At 60.9% G+C, this 16,765-nt stretch overlaps 1 protein-coding gene and 1 long non-coding RNA gene across 5 annotated transcripts in view; one reads left to right on the top strand and one right to left on the bottom strand.

The window, feature by feature from the left end:
- RAI1 (retinoic acid induced 1) overlaps positions 1-16,765 on the bottom strand; it is a 105,050-nt gene that overhangs the window by 82,788 nt on the left and 5,497 nt on the right. The gene's annotated exons all lie outside the window — the stretch shown is intronic.
- On the top strand, positions 12,244-13,459 carry LOC141277277 (uncharacterized). Of its 2 annotated transcripts, none has more exons than XR_012328363.1 (2): positions 12,244-12,766; positions 13,114-13,459. It is a non-coding gene; the product is annotated as an uncharacterized lncRNA (long non-coding RNA). The 2 variants fall into 2 exon arrangements; XR_012328364.1 differs by having other exon boundaries at positions 12,244-12,784.

The following is a 16,765-nucleotide window of genomic DNA, read 5'->3' as shown; positions in this document are numbered from 1 at the left end:
AACAAGCAGCTTCCAACCCCGGCAGCTGCACCCACGCATGCGCCCCGGCCCGGGGCTCATATCTGGGGGCCCCTTGACACTCAGAGGAATGCTGCCGGCCACGTGCCTGGGCACTGAGCACGGACTCTGGACCCGGTATTAGGGTGCAAGGAGCCCGGGCAGGGGCCCGCCCACCTTCCCAAGGCCCAGCAGGTCCTGGGTCAGGCCTCGAGGCCACATCCTGGCCCAGAGGAGGGAGGTCAGCGGCCTGCAAGGGCACGGGGGGCAGGGAGCAGACCCAGGGCTGTGCGGGACAGAGACCCTGGGGGACAGCCAGGGGTGCTCAGCCACTGCTCCCAGCTGGGACAAGGGAGGGTCAGCTTATAGGCACAACGGAACAGGGGTAACGAGAGCTGGAAGCCAGGAGACCAGCAGGGCCCCCGGAGGCCGGGGTGATGAGGGGGAAGTGGAGGCTATGGGCGGAGAAGGGGGGTTTCTGAGCGTGTGGGAGAGACCAAATGGGGGCCACCGAGACGAACAGCCACACAGGACAAGACGGGGGCTCCCAGCTCTGCCCCGACCCAGGCTGGGACGTGGACCGTCCTCCTCACAGGTGGAGGCCAGGGGCTGGCACTGCAGCGGTTCCCGGGCTGCTGCCCGACCACGCAGGAGACCCCCGGGTTGCAGCCCTGCTCCCACTGTAAGTTGCTTCTCCCTGGGCCTCAGTCTCCCCGCCTGTAAAAGGGGCACCCTGGCCCACCCTGCCCCTGAGTGCGCTCCCCTCTGTGCCTGGAGCTGGGGGCGGGGCACGGGACTCACCCCCCAGCTCCCCGCAGTTGCCGAGCTGGGATGCTGTGGGCGCTTCCACCCGGGCTAGAGGATTTCAGCACGTACAGGACAGGCTTGGGTCAGTGTGCTGGTGCCCAGCCCAGGACAGGGACCTGGTCTCCAGACTCTGGGCCATTGCTCTGTGTCCCTCACCTTGTCTGGAACCCCTCGGTTACAATAAGGAGAGTGTGGGTGGAGACGGCCACCGCTGAAGGATGGGGGCTCGGGGACACGGGGACACAGAGTCTCCCTGGGTCTCAAGCGTGACAGACGATGCACTGTCTGGGGACGTCACAGCAGGCGTGCAAGATGCAGGAGGTCGTGACCCACCGAGGCCGATCCCGCCCAGGAGCGCCGAGACCTCAGGATTCCACCTGGTCCCCCAGCCTCACCCGGGAGGGAGAGCAGCCAGAGGGGCGGGCGGGAGGACGTGGGAGCCAAGCCCTCGATCCGGGCCGCGGGCACACACATCCACCAAGGGGTCTCCCCCTGGAGGGCAGCCCCCACTCCTGCTGCTTCCTCCAGGTCACATACACTGGAAGAGGGCCCGGGCCTGCAGGCTGAGCGATCCTGGAGGGCAAAGGGGGCAGAGAGTGGGGTGCAGGGAAGCTGGAGGGGGAGGGGGCCGAGGGTGGCGGGGTACCCACTCCCCTATTTCTGGGAGATGGGGTGGGCAGTAGCCTCTGAGGCCCATGAGGTTGCAGGGCCTGAGGACTCCGGGAAGCTTCTCCTGCTCTCTGAGCTCTGCTGGCCCTTCAAGTCCCCAGGGAGCCTGTGAGCTCCTAGATCAGCTCAGGGCAGCTCTCTTGGGGTGAAAGCCAAGTCCGGCCGTGGTCAGAGGCCTTTCCCAATCCCTCCCCCACTCCACCCGTCACACTGGTCCCTTCGCTTGTTTTTGCAACATGTGCAGCACGCTCCTGCCTCAGGGCCTTTGCACGGCCATTCCCCCCAGATGTCCCCCAGGTTCACCGACCTCCCTCAAGTCGCCTGCTCAGGAGGCCTTTCCTGACTCCCCAATTTAAAGCTGTGAACGGCTCCCCGACTCCTGCGCTATTTTTTCCTCGCTGCATTTATCGCCTTCTAACATCCTCTGTGGTACCGTCTCCCGTTAGGGCAGACGCTCCAGCAGGGCAGGACCTCTGCTCTGTTCATCCACGTGCACCCAGAACAGCGCCCGGCACAGGGCAGGGGCTCAGTAATGCGTGGGAATGGGTACAACACCCTGTTCTCTGAGACAGGAGAGCCTCCACTTGAATGGTGAAATCTTTATAACGTTCCCCCTGTCGCAGTTTCAATTCTCTTTTCTCCTGAGACGGCACAGAGAAGACACACGTGCCACCCCTCCCAGCCCAGGCCCACCCCCAAAGCAGTGGTTGGATCTGGGGCAGGAAGGGTGGTCATCCTTTTCCTTCAGTCCGCTGACCACCCTGCATCCTAGACGTCACCCCCGGGTGTTGCTCAGGCACTGGCCGCATTGACCCCCCAAACCTTCCCCATCCCTGTGCAGGGCGCCCCTACCCACCCACCACTCCCCCGGGAACACTGGCCGTCCTCCAGGCTCTCCCTGTGCCTGTCTCTCCTCTTCAGACCCCTGTCCGGCCCTTGCCCACCCGGATCCACGGCCTGGCTCCTACCTGGTCTCCCACTCCAAGTGCTGGCCTCTGTCTTACCCGTGATTCAGCCTCATCTCTCAGCCCAGAGCACTGCACCAAAGGCCAAAGTCTCCCTCCAGCCTGGCCGTGCCCTGGCCCCAGCCCTGCTGGCCACACCCAACCGCCCAGGTCTCTCATCACCCCTCAGCCTTTGCTGGAGCAGCGCCCGCTGCCCGGCTCAGCAAGTCTGCTGCCCGCCGCCCTTTCAGGGTGCCCCCACCACTAGCCCCTTAGGGGACCCGGCCCTCTCTGGGCCGGGCACCGTCACTCTGCACAACGATCTCCAGCTCCCCACCGTCCTATGGGCTCCCTCAGGCCAGTGAACAGGTGCTCAAGGGACACCTGCTGAATAAATGAATGAATGATGTGAACCAATTAGCGAGAAGGTAAATAAATGAGTGAGAGTCTGAGTGGAAAGGCTCTGGCAACAGGTCAGCAATCACGTTCTACTTTCTGCCAGGTCTCCTCCACGGCGCACAGTTCTCCGGTACAGACCTGGCAGGGGGCACGCTTGGACACGATGCTGACGACAGTCACGGTGCATCAGTCAGAATGGGCTAGGCTGTGTTGCTGTAACAAAAGCCCCAAAGCTCAAGGGCTTAAAACAAAATGACAAAGGTTTACTTCCCGTTCACACTGCAGGTCCGGCAGGGTGGCAGGGAGGTTCCTGCTCACCAAGTCGTCACACCTGGGCCAAGGGAAAGAGGCCTGGCTGGTGGCCCTGGCAGTGACACCCCCAGCTAGGGAGGGACACATGTGTCATTGGCCAGACCTGGTCACATGACCCCAACCAACCACAAGCCGTCCCAGAAGCTCATCCTACCGTGGGCTCGGGAGGATGGGGAACTGGGAGTTTGGACCAAAAGCTCGACTGACACCTCTGATGACACCGCCACCAATACCAACAGCAGAGGCCACTCATCCAGTACTTCCTGTGCCCTGGATGCTGGTCTGAGGGCCAAAGTGGAATTTCCCTTAATGCTCACGCGTTATTCTGAGGCCAGTGCCATGAAGAGCCCCATTTTCCTGATGAGATCACTGAAGGCCAGACACTGAAGTGACTGACTCACCGAGATCACCCAGCTTGGACGTGGGGACCCCGAGGTCAGAACTCACGTGGGTAATTCCGGGACCTCGCGAACTCCCCCATGGAGCCCACTGCTGGGCACAGGCTCTCAGCTTCCTCCACCAAGGCCAGCTGTGGGCAAGGACTGCACTGGTCGGATGACTGTCCCCACCAGAAAGAGCCTCCTGGCCCTGCCATGTCCCATAACCAGACATCCCCGATGCTGGTCCCAAATTTCACGGATAGAAATGGAGGCCCAGAGGGAGGGGTGACCGGGCCAAGGTCACCCCGTGGGGCTATGCATGGCAGAGACGAGGCTGCAAGTCCCTGTCCACTGTGGCCTGACTGTCCCAACTGCCCTGACAGCACTGGGTGCCCGCGGGCACCCACAGCCTCAACCAGGGACCCTCAGAAGTGAGGGTGGTGATACACACTCCACCTTCCTGCAGGCAGGTCCACTAAGGTAGTGTCCCCAGTTCCAGGCCAGCAAGCCTGTAGCCCTGACCACCTGGGCCGCTCTCTGAGGAGCTGGGCTGAGCAGCCGGCACCTGCTCCCAGGGACAGTCCCATAGCGGAGGCCAAAGAGAGACAGACGGAGGCAAGTCTCTCCTCCAAGGTGTCACCTCCAGGACTTCTGAAAACAAGGCTGGTGACCTTCAGAAGGCCACATTGGGGTGGGGGTGGGGGTTGTGCAGAGTGGCAAGGAACAAAAGAAAAGGGAGCAGTGGAGTTTGAGAAAAGACCCACCTGGAGTCAGATCCCAGCTCTGCTCTGTGACCTGAACCTCCCCAAGCCTCCGTTTCCTCATCTGTAAAATGGGGTTGTGAGCGGGAGTACAGATGACGTACCCGATACCTGATACAAACGCTGTGGCCGTTATGGTTGTTACTGGTATTTTTTTGCCCACCACGCCCCCCATCAGCCTGAGCCCCAGACCTTGATTCACTTATTTCTTGAACTACAGGGGTCCCACACCAGAAAGATTACGGGTGCAGACTCTCGCCCTGGCTGCCGCTAGAATGCGCTCCTCTCACCTGGTCCCTCCCAAAGGGGTTCCGTGCCCAGGAGCTAGGTCAGAAAGAGCCCCCACCCGTACCCAAACCCCGCCCGGCATCCACGCCCCAAGCAGTGTCACTGGCTCAGTGAGGCCAGCCGTCTTCCCAGCCTCATCCTCTGCCCGGAAGGCTGGAGTCTCCGAGTCCCCTTACCCACTAAGCCCCCGCCCCGCCAGCTGCTGGCGGGGGGGGGGGGGGGGGGGGGGGCGGCAGAACCTTCCAGCACCTAGGAACCCTACGCCTAGCTCCCCAGCCCAACCCTCAGCCCACAGCATCTGTGCAGCATCTGCTACGTGCCGTCCACCCTGAGAGGCAGAGCTGCGAACGGCCAGGCCCATTCCCCGCCAGCCCACGGTCCAGCTGCACAGACCCGTGGGAACACACACGGGCTTGAAGGCGCACAGACCTGCCCCCCAGCTAAGTGTCTCTGGCCGCTGTCTCACCCCGCCAGCCTCAGCGCCTCCATCTGCACCAGGAGACAGGAGTATGATCTGCCGCGTGGGTGGTACCGAGCCTCAAGCAGAGCCTGGCACACAGTAGGTGCTCAACCCGCGTAGGCCTCATGTCTCCCCTAGACAGGCCAGGGCAGAGCCAACGGAGACCGCCCTCCGGCTTTCCACCGCCTCATTAAACAGGGAGGACTGTCCGCCCGGCTGGGATGCCACCTGACGCCCCTGGCAGCCTGCCCGTTCACCTCCATCCTGTCTGCAAGGACACAGGGCCAGGATGGAGCAGGCCAAGTCCTGGCTGCAGGCCAGCTGTGCCAGGACCCCAGGAAAACAGAAGAGGCCCACCCAGCAGGCCCAACTGCCCCAGAGCCACAGAGTCACTGCCAACACCCCACGCCCACCACCACCTGCACACACACAGTCGGCCCACAATAAACACCAAGGACTGTGCTGGTGGAAGGAATCAGGCTGAGGCCAGGCTGTGTCCTGAGATGAGGTGGCCCGAGTTCAGAGGGACGCATCTGGCCCCCTGGGCAGCAGGGAGCCACTAAGAGTGTCGAGTGGCAAAGAGACCTCTGCCCACATCTCCAGACTCGGGCCTCACCTCCATCTGTGCGCTCGGGCTTCGCGTGCTCATCCCTTACCCCCCGCCCCGAACCGTCCGCCAGGCCTTTGCTCCAACTGCCCCCTTCCTAGAGGGCTATTCCCAGCCTCTCTGAGGAGCTCACACTCATCCTTCCAGGCCGGGCTTAGCAGCCTCCCCTGACCTTCCAGGTCTGGGCTCAAAGACGCTCTCTGCTTCCCCCAACTTGGTCCTTTTCACATTGCGCTACAGGGATTCCCTCCTAAGGCCACCCGCCCAGACAGGGATCCTTGGCAGGCAGAGCCCCAACCTGACAGGGCCGGGGTCGGTGTCCACAGGGGGGCACTGCATGACCCCTTATGCTTCTGTCTCTCAGGTGGCACGGGGGGAGGGGCGCAGGAGCGCACTCGGGAGACACGGGTGGTGCAGACCAGAGGGGGTGGGCTGGAGGGGGCCTAGCGGAGGGGCTGGGGTGCAGGGAAGGGGAGGGGCAGGGAGGAGAAGGCCAGCTTGGGGAAACCGCTGACCAGTTCTCCCGCTCCCGCTTCCCTTCTCGCCCTCCCCCCGAGGGAGAGAAGAGGGTGGGAGGGAAGGACCCAGCGGGAGAAGGGGACGTGAGCTGCCCTGAACTGGGGCGCACCCCCGAAGCTCAGCTGGCGGGCTGCGGAGGAGCAGAGGCAGGTCCCACAGGGACCCCCTTAAGCCTCAAGGCTTTGGGAGGTTTCCATTGCTCCCACGACCCCGGGGCCCCTAGCCCGGGCAGAGGGCTTAGGGCAACACCGCAGCCACAAGCCCTGTGCCACCCCCAGGTGCCATGCGGGGGCAGGACAGCCAGACCAGGCGGCCTCAAGGAACTGACTCCCCTCCCCCTGGGCTGCCCCACCCCCAGTAGGGGGACCAGACCACCCCTGGGGCGCAGAGGCTCGCCTGGGAGGGGCAGGGATGGTCAGGGAGGGTGCGAGAGGGAGGTGTCGGGCCTCCGAGAGGTGACACGGACTGCCCACCGGGTGCCTGGCATGCAGTGAGCGACCACTGTTGTTACTGTGGGTGCCAGAGGGTGAGGCCAGGCCACAGGCAGCAGCCGGTCCCGCAGGGCCTTGAACGCCAAGCCAGAGCTGGCCGGGCGCTGGAAGGGCGGGCGGGTGGCAGCGAATCAATTACATGAACCCGCACGCAGCCTGAGCCCACCTTGGTCCAGCCCACCCCCCAGCCTCCCCCCACCCCCCACCCGGCCCCGACCCCGCACACCTTCCGGGTAATGAAGGCCACGCAGGCCGGCAACCCGACAGGAGCAATTAAACCCATGCTCGAGGCCACGAAGCATTAATGCAGCTCATTAGCAGAAGAACGAGAAGACCCTCCAAGGGCCACGGGACCCCAGGGCTGCCGGGACCTGAGTCCCAAGTGAAGCCCCACCCACGGGGGCCCCGCCTGGGACGGGGTGGGGGTCCAGGTCCCCAGGGGCCCAGTCCAGGTCCCAAGACTAGGTCTTTGGACGGTGAGGGACGAGGTCCGACGGGGACGGCAGGTGTCTCTCTCCCAAAGAAACACCTGGGGAAACAAGCCTGGAGGTGCGCGTGCCACACAGGGTCCCCAGCAAGGGACACAAGGGCAGCAGCCAACACTGAAGCCAGTTCTAAGCACTTAAAAATTCTCTCCTTTAATCCCTCCTGTGACTCCAGGAGCTCGTGGGTCCTTACTGTTGTGACCCCACTTGACAGAGAAGGAAACTGAGGCTTAGATAGGGACTTGATTTACAGGGCGACCGTCTGGCTCCTGAGGCTGGGCTCGTAACCAGGAAGCTGCATCACCACGGGCAACACAGCCAGGACGCCAGGGAGGCGGGGGGGCTGTGGCTAGGAGGAGGTGTACCATCCCACCCCTCCTGGGTGTCAGGCTGTAGGAGGGCCACCAAGCGTGGTCTTGAGGGAAGCAGGCTGCAATAATCCAGGTGAGCTGTAAGCTGGAATTGGACGTGACATCTCCCAAGGGCTGCTCCCTGGCAACTCATTTGCTTTTTCCCCCCCCAAACACTGGTGGGCCTTCAAGGTGGGTCTGGGGGCCAGATGTGGCAAGACGACAACCAGTGTGGCATCTGGTCTCATGCACAGCACAGTGCCCGGCAATTAAAGGCGTCCAGGGGCTTCCAGGGTGGCGCAGTCGTTAGGAATCCGCCTGGCAATGCAGGGGACACGGGTTCAAGCCCTGGTCCGGGAGGATCCCACATGCCGCGGAGCAACTAAGCCAGTGCGCCACATCTACTGAGCCCGTGAGCCACAACTGCTGAAGCCCGCACGCTTAGAGCCCGTGCTCCACAACAAGAGAAGCCACCGCAATAAGAAGCCCACGCACCGCAACGAAGAGTAGCCCCACCCCGCTCGCTGCAACTAGAGAAAGCCCGTGCACAGCAACGAACACCCAACGCAGCCAAAAATAAAAATAATAAATTTTCAAAAATAAAAAAATAAAGGCACTCGTGGGCAGGTGAATGAATGAACAAATACCTCCCTCTGCTGCAGAGGGGCTGGGCCTGACACTCGGGCGTCTCTTCCCAGCTTCCTTCAGCCCAGGGACAGCCTCTGTGAGAGCAAAAGGAGGTGGGGCCTGAGGACAGGCTCCCGGGTCCCCTGGGGCAGTGCCTCTGGCATTCCCAAGTCAAGGCTGTAGCTTAGATGTCTTGAGGGCCCTGGCGGGGAGGGCAAAGAGACACCGCTGCCTGAGTTCCAGTCAGAGGTGATGCTGCCTGAGTTCCAGTCAGAGGTGATGGAGCCGTAAGGGAACTTCTAGCCCCTAGGGAGCCCAGAGAAGGTGGGCAGTGGCCTGGGGCCACACAGCAAGGGTCTCGGTCCCCTGACTCATTCAAGTCCTAGCTGAGCCTTGCAGGGGCCGGTGTGGCCCAGCCTAGGCACAGGACTCCTGCTCTCTGTTAGAAAAACTCTGCAAGTTTGGTCCATGCCTCTGGCTTGGCTCGTGACAAAGGCGCATCCCCACACGGGAATGCGTAACGATGCAAACAACTCAGTTGATTACTGTCTTTCCTGCTTTGGCCACAGCTCCCCAAGGGCAGGGCTTACGAACAGCCAGATGACGGATGATTTTAGCCCCGGCACACAGTAGGCCCGCAAACACACCTACCGGCCGGATGAAGTATTGTTACTATAAACGGTCGCGGCGCCAAAGAAAAATGTGGCCGGTGTGGGCTTTCCTGCCTCCCCAGAGCCTTCGGGCACCCCCCGCCCCCAAGCAGCAGGCTCAGGGGCCTGGACGGACCTCGATGCCCTCCTGGCTGGGGCTGAAGGCAGGAAAGGGGCTTGCCCCTCCCGGGCCTGACCCGAGGCCGGCCCACCCTCTCAGCTGCCGGCTGGCCTGCAAAGGTATCATCAGTCCCGGGGGGCCCTCGGCAGCCTCATTAGCAAAGTAGTGACAGACGCGTTAGCTGCTGAGGTGGGGGAGGCTGTGGGCTGTCACGAGGCTGAGGAGAATGCCACTGGGCCGCGTCTGGGCCGGGAGCTGCAGCTAGGGGAGGGACGGCGACGCCGCCTCGGTGCAGAGCCGCCCCCAGAGCTGGGTCTCCCCATCATTCCTTGCTGTTCTCGCTGCCTGCCTCCAGGCTGGACTCGACTTGCCGAGTGACCCCCGACGAACCCCTGCCTGCTCTGTGCCTTGGCCTCTGTGCGAGAGGACCATGGCTGGGAACCAAGCCCCCAGGCACAGAAGCGGAAGCTTAAGCCTGGCGGGGTAGGGGTGTGCTGCCGGAGCCATGCCCGGCATTACGGGCTGCCATGGCCACCACAGGCTGTGTGCCCTTGGACCTCGGTTTCCCCATCAGTTTAACGTGGGCCCAGACCACCTTGACCCTGGAGTTCCCTCTGGTTTCTGAGTCACAGGGCAGGGAAGGCCCGGTTCTGCTGGAAGAGGCCCAGGGGCGTCAGCCTCCCTTGAGTCCCCGAGGCCAGTCCTTCCTGGAGCCTGAGGCCCAGCCACACAGGGGTCACAGAACACAGGTGCGCCAGGCATCAATCCCTCCCAGTGCCCAGGGCTGTAAGCCAGTCCTCCACAACCCAGCCGGCGGCACTGCCTCTGCCTTTGACGTACAGTCCTGCACCACACCGCACGTGCACACGGAAACAGGACACACATACACGCGACAGACTCAGCCACACGTGGGGCCCCACTCACAAATGCAGACACACAGAGGAGCACGTGTCCTCCCCCCACGTCGTGGACGCCACCGCACATGTAAGCGCCCAAGACACGCTCACAAAACCTGTCCCCTTAACTCGTTTCCCAACCGAGACGCACACGCACAGGCACACACACACATCACACATACGAGCTCATGCTCGGCAATGCGACACACACAGACTCACACACATGCCTGGATGCAGCAACCGCTCGAGAACCATCACCCTCCATGTACAGAGCCCCCCAAAGACTGACAGACACACGCCACATACACACAGCCCCCAAGCCCAGGAACAGACACACACCCATCTTGCCACTTGGTTAAATTCCACATGGCAGGCAGTGCCCAGCCCAGAAGGGCAGCTCCAGATAAGTAAACCGCTCAGCGCATCAATCTCAGCCCCAACCCGGCCGCCTCCTTGCTACAGGTGAGGTGAAGCAGGCCTTACATATTTTATACATGAATAAACTTGCTAAAAGAATACAATTTACAGGGCCACTGGCTGCAGGCTCCCAACATCCCTCCCGCATCTTTTCACTTCGGAGAGCACACGGCAGTGACGGCAGGTGGTGGCCAGTGGGGCATGCTGTCTGGTACCCTACCCGCCGCCCCTCTGCCTAAGCTGTTATTCCAGGGAAGGGAGCGTTCTGTGATTTTCCATCCACTAAATCCTGCTACTGCTCAGGGACAGGGCCCTGTGCTCTCTTGCCTCTCCGGCTTTTCCCCCCAACCCTTGGATGCCTTTTAAATGCCAATCCATCTTTGGCAACTCTGATTTTCCAAGGTCTGTTTCACACAGGGCTGGGATGTGTTAGAATCGAACTGTTGAGGAATGGGGAAGAGAAGGCCTGGCAGGAGGGACGGATAGGGGCAAGGGCAGCTTGTAGCTCGAGAGGCAGCTGGGCAGAGGGAGGCTCTGCCTGGTGCCAGGCCCACACACCCCCGGGGAGAGGCTAAGGAGCCCAGGGCCGCAGAAACCTGCCCCTAGGAGGCAGAGAGGGAGCAGAAGGTGGGCCATAGGACCAACAAGGGGTCTTTGAGTCCGAGTGTGCTGAGCAAAGGAGGCCCCGGATGAGGCTGAGGTCTGAGACCTCGGTGTGGCCTTGCGGCTGGAGCCTGGGTCCCAGAGAGGGCCACAAGTCTTCAACGTACCTGTTCAGGCTGGGTGGCCCCTGCCCAAGCTGCCGATCAGAGTGAGTGGCTGTGGGGAAGGGCTCCTGGGGTCGGCAGGTGGGGAGAAGACGAACTAAGTAAGGAAGCAGCCCCCCAGCCCGACTCTTGTCTGAAGCTCTCCCAAGACCTGGTTGCAGTTCCCTCCAGACTCACAGACTCAATAAAAAGGAGCAGGTCCCACAACAGGAGGGGAGAAAAGCAGGATGTCAGACGGACACAGGGGAGGAGTGGCAGCATACTTAAACAGAGACCCCGTGAACGGGGGTGGGGGTGGGTGCGAAGAAAAGTCAAATGCACCTGCCTTTGGAGACTGGGAGTTCGGGTGAACTGCTTTTCTTTTAACTTGCCTTATTTTCCAAAAGTCTACAATAAGCCTGTCCTCCCTCTATAGTGATTTAAAAAAAGGTATTAAACCGCCAAGTGCCTTACAAAACCAAATATATTGCATAATTCCACATTTTATATTTATTACATTTATCATGTTGTTTACCACATGCCTAGAAAAAAAATGTTGACAATGGTGTGTCCTGGGGGTAGAATTATAGGAGATTTTTACTTGTCTTACGGTATTTTTAGGTTTTTCTAAAATCAACATGCTTATAACCTGGTGGTTTTATTAACAAAATGCTCAGGCCTGAGAAGTTCTTTTCCGTATCAAGTCCCTCCCGCAGCTGCTGAAGCCCATTCTCACCCTCCCGGTGCGCGTGCCCCGGGCGAGGCTCGGGAAAGGCCAAGGACGACTGCCCCCGCCCAGAGCCCCCCTTCCTTCCAAGGCCCAAGGCTGCACCACGTCCGGCGGCCTGCCCAAGCCAGGTGGGCTTGGGCAGAGCTCAGCGAGTGCCCCGGGAGAGAAGGCAGCCCGGGAGTGACTAGCGGGCCACCGAAGGCGCGCCAAACAGGAGCGGCGGCTGGCGGGGGAGGGGCAGAGGTAACCCCAGGCCCGCGCCGCAGAGCAGCGCGGGACTCACGGCCGCAGCTCCCCGGCAGCCGGTACCGGACGCGGGAGCAGAACCCGGCCGAAGGCAGACCGCCCGGAAGCCCCGCCCCTCGCCCCGGTTCCCGGAAGCCGCGGGCAATGAGGGGCGGGGGCATGGAAGCCCCGCCCCCAGCCCCGGGTTCCCGGAAGCCGCGGGTTGGCGAGGTGAGGGGCAGGGCCTGGAAGCCCCGCCCCGCGGCGGCGCGGGGCACGCCGGGAGGGGCGCTGCCATGGCGACGCAACGGCCGCCCCGCCCCGCCCTCCCCGTGTCGCGGTCTCGGCCCCAGCGGGGCTCATCCGCTCGGACGCGCGGAGGCTCCGGCGCGGCCGCGGTGGGGGCGCCGCCGGGAGCGAAGGGAGGCCAGAAAGCGCGGGCGTTTGCCCTCCCGAGGTCAGGGAGGAGACGACATGACCCCGGAGGCGATAATGCAGCTGCCTGCGTGTCTGGCCTGCCCGCTCCTGCCAAGCCCTCCCCGAGGCGGAGCTGCGCGCTCCTGGACAGGCGGGCCAGCCCCGCTAGGATCCAGGGTTTGGCCCCGAGATGGCCCCTCCACCACAGTGCAGACGTTCCGCGCCAGGGCCGGGGGCCCGAGATGCTGGCCTCTGCCCACCCACACGCCAGGCATCTGCTGCTGGACAGTGCAAACTCCTCTGCTCGGCTGCCATCCAGGCCCCCGCAGTGCCCTCCCAGGAGACCCAGCCAAGCTGGCAGCCCGCCAGGCAGACCCTGACCCCTTCTTGGCCTGCATCCCCATAGGGTGGGGGCTCACACGACAGGCCAGGCCAGTCGGGCCGGATGACTTATCTCCCCAGTCCTGTGTGAGTGGCTCTGCCCGGGTAGGTGGGCAAACAAGCCCAGATCTGTTAAGGAGGGAAGTGGCAGGGCTGGGACTCGGCCAGGCTGACTCCAGACGCCTGTCCACACACAGTGGCACTCCCTGCTCCGTGGCCATCCAGCCTGGGCTGGTCCGGCCACCTATCTGCCCAGAGCACTGGCCCGGCCTGCACTCCCCTCCTCCCCCTCCCCCTCCCCCTCCCACCAGCCGGCTTCCCTTCTGAGCGGCAGATCTACAACCACACAAAGCCCTGTTTGTTTGCTTTCTCTGCTGCTCCCCCTGGATCCGATGTCTTTCTCTGCTACCTGCCGGCCTGGCTTCCTCTCCAAGCTGCCTTCCCAGCCTGCTGAAGGGAAGGAGGCGCCGACCATACAGCAAGCCCTGTCTCGCGGCCACCCCATCGTTCCGAGAATCCACCTCCTTACTGCTGGAGGCTGGGGACCAGCCAGGGCGATCTGACTGAAAATGGCTTTGCAGCCCCCTCACTGCCTCTCAGAATGTAGGGTGTCTTCTGGGTGGAGCAGGAGAGATGCCTGCAGCCAGGGGCTGGGACAGGGGGAGGGGAGCCAGAGCGGTCCAGCCAACCTCCCCTCTCCTTTTGTGAGCAAGGCCTGTTTTGTTTGTCAATCAGGAAGGCTGCCCCTGACTTCCCAGCAACCCAAGGGGGCTGTCAGAGATAAGGAGATGAATGGGACCAGGAAGGCCAAATTCAAGGAGGCAGAGCGACGCCCCGGTTTCACGGTCTTCACCCACCCTCACTCTTTCTGGGGGTCCACAGGCTGCACTGGGAGCCTGGCTTGGTAGGTGCCCCCTCAGTGCCCACCCTAGGCAGGCACCTGAGCAGACCCCTCAGCATGGCAGGCACCCTCTGCAGTGTCTTGGGAAGCCCTATCGGCCTGAGCTGAAACAAGGCTTTCACAGGCAAAGAAAAATAAACACCGCATTCCACACCACCTTTTCTACCTGCAGAGTGGGGCTGCCCTCTCTCCTGGTTCAAATAAAGAAACCCAACACCGATGCACAGAGATACCACAATCTCGCCTGGTTCCTTCTACCCAGGGCTCTTTTATTGTGCCCTGCCACGCTGGGTGGCCCAGGGCAGGTCCTAACCTCCCCGGGCCTCCCTCTTCCCCTTCCTGTCCCCTTCCATGCAGAGTTTAACCCTTACAGCAACTCCAGGATAAAGGTATGGTTACGCCCGCTTGACAGATGAAAGGAGGCTCCAACTTCCAGACACTAAAACTGCTCCGGTCAGAATTCAAGCCCACTTCCGACTCTAAAATTTCCCACCAGGTCACAGTACTATTTCACAGTCAGAGATTATCTGCTGACTGGATGAGTGACCACCATGAGGAAGTGAGCAAGGAGCAGGCAGGGCCTGGCTTTGGTGCCCAAGAGATGTGGTTTCCAATCGCATTTGGTCGCTGTGTGACCTCATGCAGGTCACTTAACCTCTCTGAGCTTCGGTTTCCTTGATAATCTGTATGAGGCGGTTAATAAGGCTTACAGAGGACCACCCAGCGCCAAGCAGAAAAGCAGGCACTCATTAAATGACGGCTTTGCTCCATGATCCCTCTCGGCAGCCAGAGAGCCAGGCATACACTTATTAGAGGAACCATCCCCCATCTGGCCCTGCTGCCGGGCGTGCCCCCTGTCACCATCTCTGGCCCTCTGGAACGCTCAAGCTGAGCTCCCCAGGCTCCTGTCCTGTCCAGGAGACCAGGGCCTCTCTGTTTAATCTGCCAGGGAGGGGGCCCCAGGGGTCAATGTCACCCCAAGGGAACAAAGCCAGCTCCGTCCACGTCCTGCTGGACTCGACAAGAGAGAGCCACTCGGTTAAGTCTGACCTGGCAAAACGTCCGTTTTTAGTGCTATTTTGGGCCATGGTGGGGATTTTCTGTGCTCCTCTCAAAGGTACCCTAAACCGAATTCCTTCCCATCTCCCCATCCCTATCTGTGTTTGAAATGAAAGTATCGTTCTTCCTCTTCTTTTTATCCTGCTTCTCTTTCCCACCTATCAGATGGATGCAAATGAGGGAAGGGGCAGAGCTGGGACCCCTCGGAGGGCAGCATTCCTCCCCCCCACAACCAGTCCCCCAGAGCACAGCAGGCTAGGAGACAAAGTTGCTTCAAACCAGGCAAAGCGGAGAAGTCCTCCGGCCTTCCGGTTCTGGAAGCCCTGAGGCCGGGTCATTGTCTGCTGCCGCCCCAGACACACACCAGGCGTCTGCCCCTCCCACCACACACCTTTGCCTTTCTGCTTCTCTGCCTTTGCTTGGGCTGCACCCGCGCCCCCAGCCTGGAAGCCCTCCCCCAAGGCCTCCCCTGCGAGGAGCGCCCTCTTAGCTGCAACACGACCACATTTGAATCCACATCTATGAATCATGTCTTTCAGGTCCACTCCCCTACCCGACTGTGGGCTTCAAAAGGGGAGGGGCGGCCGTCATGTAGTCACCCATTTCTCCAGGGCAAGGCTGCTCAAACCCCATCAGCACTGTTGACATTTGGGGCCCGGTAATTTGTTGGGGGGGTGTCCCCGGCCTCGATCCACTAGATGCCAGCATCCCCCACCCAGTGAAGACAACCAAAAATGCCTTCAGACAGTGCCTAACGTCCCCTGAGGGACAAAATTACCCACAACTGAGAACCACTGCTCTGAGGCCTGGCACCCCGCCCCCCAAAACGAGTGAATGCACGACTCTCCCTTCTGCCCCCAACAGAACAGGTGATTTTTATTTTTTTTATTTTTACCTCTTTTCCTCTTACCATAATCATGTACAAATTTCATCTTCCCTATCAGACCAGAAGCTTCCAGAATACAGGCCCATTGGACCTCAGCTGTATATCAGAGCTGATCACCAGTTACCATTTTGCTGCAGGAATAACTCTCAAAGCATCAGAGAGCACCCAACTAAAACCCAGTTCTGCTCCCCCTTCCACACCCTTCCCTGGGCTCCTGTGTGACTTTGCGTCAGCAGCTAAGCTTGTCTGGGCCTCAACGTCTCTGCATCACTGTAACAATTCTTTGTCCTATTAGCTAGTGGGAGGGTGACGACGTCACACCTCCAAGGAGCTGTAGTGCCCAAGAAGAAATCTTTCAGATGGTTTTTAATTTACATTTTCTGAGAATTATTATTACTAATAGGCAACATCATTAAGCACTTTGCTATGTGCCAAGTACAGCTGAGCGCTTCACAGGCATCATCTCATTCAATCCTCTTAAAAGGGAAACGATGACGTCGGTACTATTGTTTCTGCTGTCTATAAAGGAGGAAAGAGAGGCCCAGGGAGCTGGGGGAACCTGCCTGAGGACATCCAGAGGTGGTCTGCTGGCCTCTGGCAACTGAGGATGCCAATCAGAAAACCTGCTCAGCTTCAACCCTTGATATTGAAATTACTTTTCGAAGTCTGAAGCCCGCCCGGTGCAGGCAGAGTTAGACCTTCCCAGGTGGACAGGCCTCACCCACTGGGGTCCTGCTGCAGATACCTGGCCCCAGGGCCGCACGGAAGGTCTGACTGCAGAGGTACCTGGTGCAGTGGCCCGCCTGGGCCGGGGCTCGAGGGCGGGGCTCGGAGGGCTGCCACCCCCTTCCCAGGTGTCACCCGTCTCCGGAAGGCCCTGGCTGGACCGTCTTCCCTCAGTGCTGAGCGGGCGCTGAGATTCTTCAGGGCAGGAATAAAAAACAACCATCCTCGAGCACCTTCTGTGTATTTCTAGGTATTAAAACAGGCCCTGTCTTAAGAATTTTATCTGCATCAACTCAGTAGTTCTCCCAACAGCCCTGAGGCAAGCTCTGCCATTTCCCCCATTTTACAGATGAGTAAAGCAAAGAAGTAACTTGTCTGAGTTTGCAAGCGGCAGAGCCGGAATGTGAACCCAGGCAGCTGAACTCTGAAAGGTGTTCACGGCCAAAAAGTCTGTGTTTACGGCTGTGTTCCCAGCACCCTGGTGTGCGGGAGATACTCAGTATGTGATTTATGA

This window comes from Tursiops truncatus, chromosome 20 (assembly GCF_011762595.2).
Source record: "Tursiops truncatus isolate mTurTru1 chromosome 20, mTurTru1.mat.Y, whole genome shotgun sequence".
Taxonomy (NCBI): Eukaryota; Metazoa; Chordata; class Mammalia; order Artiodactyla; family Delphinidae; genus Tursiops; species Tursiops truncatus.
The sequence above is the reverse complement of the archived record's forward strand: the minus strand, read 5'-3'. Positions and strand labels throughout refer to the sequence as shown.